General features: G+C 37.4%; 1 long non-coding RNA gene and 1 pseudogene across 1 annotated transcript; both read left to right on the top strand.

Moving 5' to 3' along the window:
- Positions 1-2,226: 2,226 nt before the first annotated feature.
- On the top strand, positions 2,227-6,585 carry LOC141830321 (uncharacterized). Its single transcript, XR_012601964.1, has 3 exons — positions 2,227-2,319; positions 2,400-2,561; positions 6,260-6,585. It is a non-coding gene; the product is annotated as an uncharacterized LOC141830321 (long non-coding RNA).
- Positions 6,586-8,314: 1,729 nt separating this feature from the next.
- Positions 8,315-10,003, top strand: LOC141831075 (uncharacterized; annotated as a pseudogene).
- The last annotated feature ends 345 nt before the right edge of the window (positions 10,004-10,348 follow it).

Genomic DNA, 10,348 nt, shown 5'->3' with positions numbered 1-10,348 from the left:
TCAGTTGCTTTTGTTTGCTTCTTTTATGCTTCTTCAGTCTTGCTTTTAGCTCTGGTTGCTGCAATATAAATATACAAACACACAAGCAACTTAAGCCTACCTGTAGTCTGTCTGATCTACTAGGCTTATTTAAGCCTTATTCTATAGGTCTAACCTACTAGGCTTACTCATGCTTAACTCATAGGTAGACTTTCCACTTGCCAAACATCCGGCTACTCTTGACTAAACTTTCCCTTGTCTAACATCTAATTAGGACTAGTCACTTCCATAGTAGTCTTCGTACCTACCAAACATCCGATCATTTTTGATCTGCTTGAATTTTCCCTTGCTTAACCTCCAGTTAGGATTTTCTTGCCCAACTTCACTCATTAAGACTTTCTACTCAGCTTCACTCACTAGGTCTTCCTTGCCCAACCTCCAACTAGGATTTCTTCTGCCTAGTCTCCAGCTAGGACTTTTCCTGCCTAGCTTCCAACTCGAACTTTTCTTGCCCGGTCAACCTGACTAGGACTTCTCGCTAGTCTTTTGGTCAAACTGACTTGACTAGACTTCACTCACATCCAAATATTAAGTCTTGTTTGGATCAACCCTTGGTCAAACTGACCAGACCTAGGTATATTGTTAAACATCGAAACCCTAGGGATAGATTAGTGCTCCTTGCATCAACAACTACGGTCCATCGGAAACTCTTTTGGTCACTTGGAAAGTGCAATTTTACTATTGCAAATAAATTCGGCTGAAAAAAACAAAACTCATTAACATGGTTGTTCAACCTACCTGCTTAATATATGTTTGTTTGACCTATCATATTTATTACCTGCTTAATACCTAATCTACCTAAGCTATTAGGACTTTCTACTGGTCTACTTGAGCTACCAAACTTTCTATCTGCTTAGTATCTAGTCTATCTGACCTACCGGAACTTCTTACTTGTTTGATATCCAATATAACTGACCTACTGGAACATCCTACCTGTCTACAGTTTACTCCAAAACTTCTACACTTGTCTAAATTCTTTTATGACTTTTACACTTGCCTAAAATTTATTGCTTTAGGACTTCCATACTTGCCTAGCTTCTAGGACTTCAACACTCGCCTGGAGTTCACTCTTCGAATTCTTCCCACTTGTTTATAATTCATTCTTTTAGGATTTTCACAATTTGTCAAGTATCTAATTACCTTTGATATATTTGGACTTCCTCACCTGTTCTTAACAGGTCAACATTGACCTATTAAGAATTTCTATCAACCAAGTGTTTAGTCAATCTTAACCCACTTGGAGTTCTCTACTGTCAAGTGTCCAGACAATCTTGACCTACTTAACATCTTACTCAACCATCAAACATATTAATCAAACATCGAAAACTTTAACTAGAGGTTGATTGCACCAATAACATCTTTTAAAATTTTAAAAGAGGATTTAGGGTTCACTTGTGCGTATTAATAGTATTAGACTGTCTATGCTATATGCTATTAGGTTATTTTCGGCAAAATAAGCTTCTTTGTGTGAGTTCCTTGAAAGTAACAATTTCATCCATTGGAAATTGTGTAAACCATCTGATTGTCATCCCTCTGCAGTTTTATTGGAAAAAGTTAGAACATCAAAGCATTTAAATCCCATGTAAAACATTCGGGAATTGCAAGCATTAACATGTTTCAAAGGGTGGGCCCCATCAAAGTTTTCATGCTCGAGTCTTAGAAGTTTTGGGATTAAATCATCCTATATCTGTAGGGTGAAGGATGTTCTATCCTCCCATCACCTTACTTCTGGCCATCTTATCGTTTCCTTTCACATCTGTTTCCCTTCAGTCCACCTAGTTCCTAATCTTGATACATTCTTCTCCTTGGTGTTACTCAAATTCTTTCAGCTCCCTATCAGTTTCATGCATTGCCTTTTGGTCTTTCACTAATCTAGCATCATCCTTGTGTTCCCTTCATCATCCCAGATATTTTTCGATCATTCCTACCATAAATCTCAACTGCAATTACATGACTTTCCATCATCATCAAGTCCAACTGAACTTTTGAACTCGTGGCCCCAAACAACTCTTTCATCAGTACAGGAGAAGTTTCAATCATAACCCTTGCTTTGTTGGAGTCTTGAACAAACTAGTGGAGTGTTGTATGCTCAATACTAGCCTTAGAATATGATACATCATAACCATAATTTAGATTCATGTTTATTTGAAACTTTGTCAAAATTATATTTTGGTTTTCCTTCAGGTTATCAAAAAACTGACTGATGGAGGGGCAGATTTTTCTTTTGAATGCATTGGTGATACCAATATTGTATCAACAGCCTTACAGTCTTGTTGTGATGTATCTCTCATCCTTTATTATAGAGATCCATGTACTCACTTTGTTGCACAATGTTTGACATGTTTTCATTTCACATGCAGGGTTGGGGAGTGACTGTGACTTTGGGTGTACCAAAAACCAAACCAGAAGTTACGACACATTATGCTTTTCTTCTAACTGGAAGAACTTTAAAGGGTTCCCTATTTGGAGGTTGGAAACCAAAGTCTGATCTTCCATCACTGGTTGACAAATACTCGAATGGGGTAGGGTTTTGATGTTTGTTCTAATAATTTTATTACCATGAGCGATGTCTCTCAACAAGTTAGTATAGGAATCTCATCTTCTAGATTGAAGAATGTGTTTCTTCTTATCACAAGCAATTTATTATTCTATTTTGATGTTAAACAAAGGGGAAGGTTTCTTTATCCAGCATGAGAGGAAGATCAAGTAGAAGCATTCATGCCACACAATCTTAGAATGAACCACACACACAATCTCCACAATGAGAATGAACCACACCACACTTGTAGATGCCATCTGGGCCAACCTTTATAATAGGAAGGGCTTGCCAACATTGTATTTCTAGTTTATAAGTGGTGAGATCCGTTGGATGGGTTTCAAGTTGGCTATAACGGTTGGTAAAGCTAAGCATCTTAAAAGATTTTGTTGGATCGTGTTAGTGCGGTGGTAAAAGGGGGGGGGGGGGGGGGGGGGGGGGGGGGGGGGGGGGGGGGGGGGTGTTAGTGCGGTGGTAAAAGGGGGGGGGGGGGGGGGGGGGGGTGGCAGAATACACTTCCTACAATGTTAGTGTTCTAAAACAAAAGTATGCAACATAAATAATAAAGAGCATAAGAAAAAAAATCAAACTAGAGTGCGTAGATCGTTTAATGTAGTTCGACAGACTCCTAGTCTATTGACATATGATCCATCAGATGGATTACTCTTGAAAACCTCTTATCTTTTTTTTTTCTCCTCGGCAGCATTGAGGTGGAAAAATCTCTTATAAATCAACAGGAAATATAGATTTACAAAATAGAAAAATGATGAATACAAAGCTTTTTAATATAATAAAATATGAGCATTGTTTGGTATGAATATATGATTAATTTTGCGGTCTCTCGAGTTCCTTTTATAACTTTCTCTTTGAATCCTACCGTTATGTTTATGTGGGGACCATCAGTTAACTGTTCCTCAACCATGAGTTGATTGATCTACACTGTCTTATTCGAATCCTATCGTTGTGCCTTCTATCTTTGACTGCACTTGATTCAGCTATTGTAGCATTATTCTACTAAACCATTAGTTGACTCGTTGAGTCAACTAAAGAACATTTTGTCATCTGCCAAATGAATATTAGTCGACTGGGCCACTCACTTAGTAAACCTTCTCTTCATTTGTTAATGGTCTGAACCATCAATCAGTTGATTCTTATCCATCAGTTGGCTTCGCTCCACAATTCCCAAACATACCTGACTTGGCTATTGAGCTATTAGTTGTTTGGTCCCTAAACCACCAAACACTTGGGACAATTGAGTATCCAAACCACAAATCCCAAAACAATTAGGGTGTGATTTTCTTAGCTACCAGTTGACTAAATTCTAACACTGGTCTCCTGACTTCAACCACATCTATAGTCAAATCCATCTCTACCCTCATCCCTTGTATATAGGTCACTCTATTTACATAGCTCGTGGTGTCTTTCCAAATCTTTGGATTTTCTTCCATCAAGTTACATCCCTCATATGCTTTGAGCTCTCGACAACTCCTCGTATTGTTCTTTATGTCTTCGCTTACATAGTTCACCTCCTCGACTTTATGTTACTCTAATGCTCCTTGTTCTACATTCTCTTGAATACCTGCGCTAGCCTTCTCTGATCTCCAAAGACCTCGTCCTGAGATCCCCTAGATGCCTGATCCTTCTCCGAACTCCATGAACCTCGAGCCATTGAGCCAACAAACACCTTGGTTATGCCAAGTTAACCTGCATAAATTGTAGATCCTGTGTAACTTAACACATCAGTTAGATATGCAACAAACCTAAACCCTTTACCTAACTTATCAAAACACTTAGCTGCAAACTGCAGTAGGAGAAGAAAACTTCAATAGGTTCACCAATGTGTTTATGGTAAAAACACTAAGAAACATTTTTAGAGGATTTACTGAAAGAGTTCTTATATTCCTGAGCATGGTTCTTATATGTCTGAGCATAGTATTTGACCAGTTAAGAACTCGTGTATCACCTTGATCCCAATGGAATATGGCACTTCAATTCTTGAATGATTAATTAAAATTGGTCATGCAGTGTTCATTGGCCATTCTGAGTCTTCCTACATGAAAGATGGTTTCTTGATTTGTTTATATACTCGTATTTCTACACATCTGCAACTATCTAGATTGCTAAGTTTACTACGAACGGTTTGAAATTGTGCCTTGGACCCAAGTAAAAGGTTTAGCAGGTGTATACCTCTTTATGCACTTTTCTATCTTCTGGTACAATGATTCTATAGCATATTCTTTTCTGAGGGTTTATTATATAAAATCCAATTTTCAGCTCTAGTCTCCCAGTGACTTTCTTAGGATTTTCCATTTATTGATTAGTTTCAAGTTACAACTGCAAATATAGGTTAACAATGACGTAGATGAGTTTAGCTAATAAACAGTGATATTTGTCTTCCGATTCAGGAATGTTCAAGGAATCTAGAAGAGTGTCAGTTGATTTTGTGAGTGAAGGAAGACCTTTATGATACTTGTGTGGAAATGGAAAACGAGTCCTAATAGCTTGACTTGTCTGCAAGAGCTAGAGGCAAAGGAAGCATAGCTACTTGTTTGTGAGTGAAGGAAGTTCAATGGTGTTGCTTGTGGGGAGGGAGGGGAGCTCAACATATGGAGGTGTCCTCGTATCTCTAAAACGGAAGAGGGAAAGAGATCACATAGTTGTTTGAGTCGAGGGATATGGGTGGGGGAATGGGGCGTGATATGTCAGGATATGGGTGGGCTGGAAAATAGAGGAATAGGTGAATAGAAGAAGAAAATAGCTTATTAGCTTAAAAATTTGAGAAAAAACCATCAAAAGCCCCTCAAAATTTCAAACCTTTCAAAGTGCCCCTAAACTATGAAATTGTTTATGTGGGAAAATTTCACAAAACCCTCTAAAGGGAAAGTCAAAATTTGTAATACATTAAATGACATAATGTGAAAATTTAAAGGACAAGTAGAAAATTTTGATAATTAGAAAATACTAAATTATAAAATAACAAAGGAAGACTAAATTATAAATTGCTAAATTTTTAAAATTGCAAAATATGGCTGAATTGTGAAATTGCAGACGTGACAGATAAAAATGAGCATTTAATTTTATTAAAAAAACTAAATTATAAAATTAGAACAAAGTTGGACTAAACAGTAAATTGTTAAATTCTTGAAAAAGGATTAAACTGTAAAATTGATATAGAGAGACCAAATTATGAAGCTTCTAGCCATGTGTTAAGATGAAAAAGAGTATGAATATATACTAAATTATAAAAATGGAAAAGGATAGAAGAGGACAGATGACAAGTGCAATGCCATGTGTCAAATAAGGGTAAGGAGGTGCTCAAGCCTTGCAAGGCAAGCAGTCAATTTTGGAAAGAAAAGGTTAAATTATAAAATTGAAAATGACTAAATTATAAAATTCACTTTTTCATTCTTCTCATTTTCCAAACTTAACAATTCACTCCTCTTTGCCAATTGTTGTTTTTGTTTTGCCTATGACACATTTGGTTGTCTTGATATATGATTGGTTTCTGCAACTCATAAAAGAACCAAACTTTATTGGGCTACTTGAATTTTCTTAAACCTTTTATTTTACATATAATTTTTTGCTGCAAGTTTGGTCCGACCATTCATCTTATAGTTTCTCATATCTTCTACTTGGATTATTGTTGAAATCTTTACTTGTTTAAATTGGTAAATAATCTTACAGGAAATCCAATTGGATGAACTTGTTACACATGATATACCATTTGAAAGAATTAATGATGCATTCGACCTAATGAGTGAAGGAAGTTGCTTGCGATGTGTGATTCATATGCAAAATGAATTATAGGTATGGAAGTCTGGAGGCAAACAGCAATTCACTTGTACCAATTGATTTAAATTTGACATCATGCCAATGTTTACCTTTTACGAAGCTGATTGTGTATGTTTAATCATTTAGGATATGTTGATTCAAGTTTCAAACCTTACTTTTCAGATTATGCAAATTCATTCTTTTCTATCAATTTATGTTACTCCTAGTAAATTTAAATAGCTTCCTCTGATATGTCATTAACAATGTATGCTTATAGGAAAATTTATCTTGTCATCCTTCATATAGAAATCCTTTTGGATTATTTTTATGAAGATTCTGGAATGTTAAATCAGTACTGGATAAAAGAGTAATGAAGTCTGCATTTTAATTCCATTTGAGTTAGCTTCTATGGTTCGACCTTATAGATGTCCCATGGATTTCAATTGGAGTAGCTTCCAATGCTTGCAATGCCTTTCATTATTTATTATCCATATCTTCAAGCCTCTGCACTAAAATAGATAAATTAGGGACATTCATTCATCATCGTGCAATCGTCAATCCTCTCCATAATTAAGCATACAATCATCATTCGGTTCTAACCATCTGGGATGCCTTGTTTGTAGATTTCACATTCCTAGCTTTGATAAAAATCGCAAATTTCTGGGCTTTGGCAGTACCTGGTGACCAAAAAAGATTGCAACAATTTTGGATTCTATAATTTGAACCTGCTTTCAGTAGAGTTTCTTGTGAGTTCTATTTGGTTTGTCATTTTCTCTGTTGGAATATTCGAAGAGTGATTTAGTAAATCACTTTAATTAAAAAAATTAAATTTCCCTGTTGGAATATTCAAAGAGTGGTTTAATAAATCACTTTATATGTTTAAAAAAATTGATTTAAATATAGAATATTAATTTATCTTTTAAATTAATTTTTCCTTTTTTTTTGTTTTTAGTAGTTTAAAGATTATATCATGAGTGCTTGATTAATTTTTCTTTTGTAGACAGATTTCTTGTAATTAGTTTTATGGTATTAGAGCTATTTTCTCAAAAGTCTTTCTTTTATATTGTTGTACTTAGAATAATGCGTTTAGAGACTATATCCCTTGTATGAGGATGTTTGTTCATCTAGAATATCCAAATCAGTTTGCGCAATCCATTGGAAAAGGATTATTGCCGTAGATCGCAATTCACAAATTGGGTGGTAAGAATTTTCTTCAATGGTCAATTGATGTGGTGGAAAATTGTTACCTTCACATATCACGCGGGGTTAAAGTCATGATGAGTTGTCAATCAAAGGGGCGCTAAGCAAGGCTTCAAAGGTAAGTGGTTTAAACCTGTTGTGAACTCGGGCCTATTCAAACTAGATCACAAGTACGCCTTGATCTCAGGCACCAACTTTTGCTCCATCTCGATCTTAAGCATAGGTCTCATATACGCTTTTGTCTCGGATGTTGACCTCATCTCAACTTCGGATCCTGACCTCGGTCTTCATTCGATTTTATGCGTTGACTTCATCTCACCCTTGGGTCTTGATTTTGGCCTCGGTTCGATCTCATGTGTTGACTCTACTTAGTCTCAGGCGTTGATCTCATTTCAACCTCGGGTTTGGACCTCAACCTTTGCTCGATCTCATGCCCTGAACTCATCTCATCCTCGGATTTCAATTTCAACCTTTACTTGGGCTCATGTGTCGACCTCATCTAAGTGTCGGTTGCTAACCTCATCTTAACCTCGGGTCCTGACAGTGGTCTTCGTTCGTTCTCATGTGTTGACATCATCTCATCTTTGGGTCCCGACTTTGGCCTATATTTGGTCTCATGCGTTGACCTCATTTCAGCCTTGAGTCCATCTTAACCTCGGGTCTTTCATCATCTGCTTCTAGATTGAGCCCATAAAGTCAGTTTATCCATAAGGTCATAAGGCCCTAAGATCGTTTCTCTCGAAAAATAAAACAAGTATCCCGAAAGACATGGACAATTGGATCGCGTATGTTAGAGTATATCATGAATGATAGCACGTATTTCAGAATATATCTTAAATGAATATTGATATTTCGGAGATTGGATACATTGATATCCATGGGTATAATATGCATACATAAAATTCTAATTTGTCCAAATTCTTAATTTTCTTCTCTCGCAAAATCTTAACTTGAGCCACGGAGTAGCTTGTCGGGATCCACCTTATGTGCCATTCTAACTTTCTTTTGGAGTGCTTTTTCAGGTCTCTTCATTCTTTCTGACGATTATCTCTAGAGAGCGTGCACGTTAGCTCGTTCGTTGATCGATAGCTTGATCATTCACGATATTTGGCAAGAACAAATTAACATCGCCTGTGGAAATTTTGAGCCAAGACACTGTGATGGTCGACATTGAGAGAACTGCTGACAACCACAACCTCGTCGTAAAAAAAGCTGCAACGAAAAGCCTCCTCTATTAGAAACCCCTAATCTTGCCTCTGCCGCTTCATCCTTTGCTCCGATCTCACTTCTCTAACCCTACCCCGACACTGCTGCAACTGAGGGATCGCCCTTCCTTTAATCCTCTCCATCTGCCCTAGCTGCTACCTTGGGTGTTTGGTGGTTTGGGACCACATCAAACGACCGTGTGAAGCAAGTTCATGGACTCCCCTATTGTCCTCTCCTTAGTCATCGACGACCCATTGCTTTTGCCAAGGCGGCTGGCCAGAAACCCTCCTTGAAACCTGTAGAGATCCAGCCGCCGATCTCAGTTAAGGAAAAGAAACTACCACTATGGAAGACTCGCCCTATCTCTGTCGAAACTTGGCCTTATCGGTCCAACCGCTGCCTCGTTTGTTCTCCTCTTCTTTTACCTCATCTTCGTCCATTACCAAATCAAGCCTGAATTGCACATATACATCTCCATAATTGCCGCCTTGAGCTTCTGCGCCTTCGTCGTGGTGCTACAGATGATTACAGTGGCAGTATGCTACATACTCTTCGGGTTTGACATCAATAAGAGGACTTCGCAGGGAGCCTTCAAAGTGCTTGAATCTTTGTGTGTTGCTTCATGATTCTTCTGGGATTTGTTGATGATGTTCTTGACCTTCCTTGGAGAGTAAAATTGGTGCAACCCTCCTTTGCAACTCTTCCCCTGTTAATGGCATATGCTAGGCATACTACCATCGTCATACAAAAGCCACTTATGCAATATGTTGGAGTAGCTGTTCCTGATTTATGTTGGATTTACAAGCTAATATGGGCATGCTAGCAGTCTTTTGCACAAACTCCATTAACATCCATGCTGGTTTAAATGGTCTAGAAACTGGGCAGACTTGTAATTTCCGTTGTAGTCTTAATTCATAATGTGATGCAAATTGGCGCATCCACAAACCCGGAATATCAGCCGGCTCATGCATTTTCTATTTATCTCGTCCTTCCTTACTGACTACATCAGGCGGCTCTGCTTTCATATAAATGGTAATCCTAATCAGCTCAGCGATTGGTTGTGGTATTGTTTACAAAACATTTGCATTGCTTGGTGTTCTGAAGTTTATACAAAGATGCAAGTAGTTCTATTTGTATGCTATGTATCCTTCTGAAGTCTTTGTTGGTGGTACCTACACCTACTTTGCTGGAATGGCTTTGGCTGTAGTTGGAAATCTTGGCCATTTCAGGCTTGAATTTCTATTACATTAGATGGGAAAATGCAACGAAGTCTTGTGTATAGTCTTCAATTTGGGTTGGACCCGCCGGGTTGGTCTATCCTGCCAAACAATTTAGGCAAGTTTGGTTGAAATTTTATCAATCTATTTTAAGATGGATTCAGATGGTTGACCCGCCTAGGCTTGCGACAGGCTTGGGTTGGCCCGCGACAGGCTTGGGTTGGCTTGCGGGTTGAGAAAGTTTATTAATTTATTTAAAATTTTAAAATTAAAGTAAAAAATTTAATGAATTAATATGCTTGATTCGTCTAAATTACAATTCAAATTTAAAAATTTCAACTTGATCAATTTAAATTATAATTCAAATTTAATATTTTTA

Source organism: Curcuma longa, chromosome 6 (genome assembly GCF_044706935.1).
Source record: "Curcuma longa cultivar G26 ecotype Majalengka, Jawa Barat chromosome 6, ITB_CL_G26_1.1, whole genome shotgun sequence".
NCBI lineage: Eukaryota > Viridiplantae > Streptophyta > Magnoliopsida > Zingiberales > Zingiberaceae > Curcuma > Curcuma longa.
The sequence above is the reverse complement of the archived record's forward strand: the minus strand, read 5'-3'. Positions and strand labels throughout refer to the sequence as shown.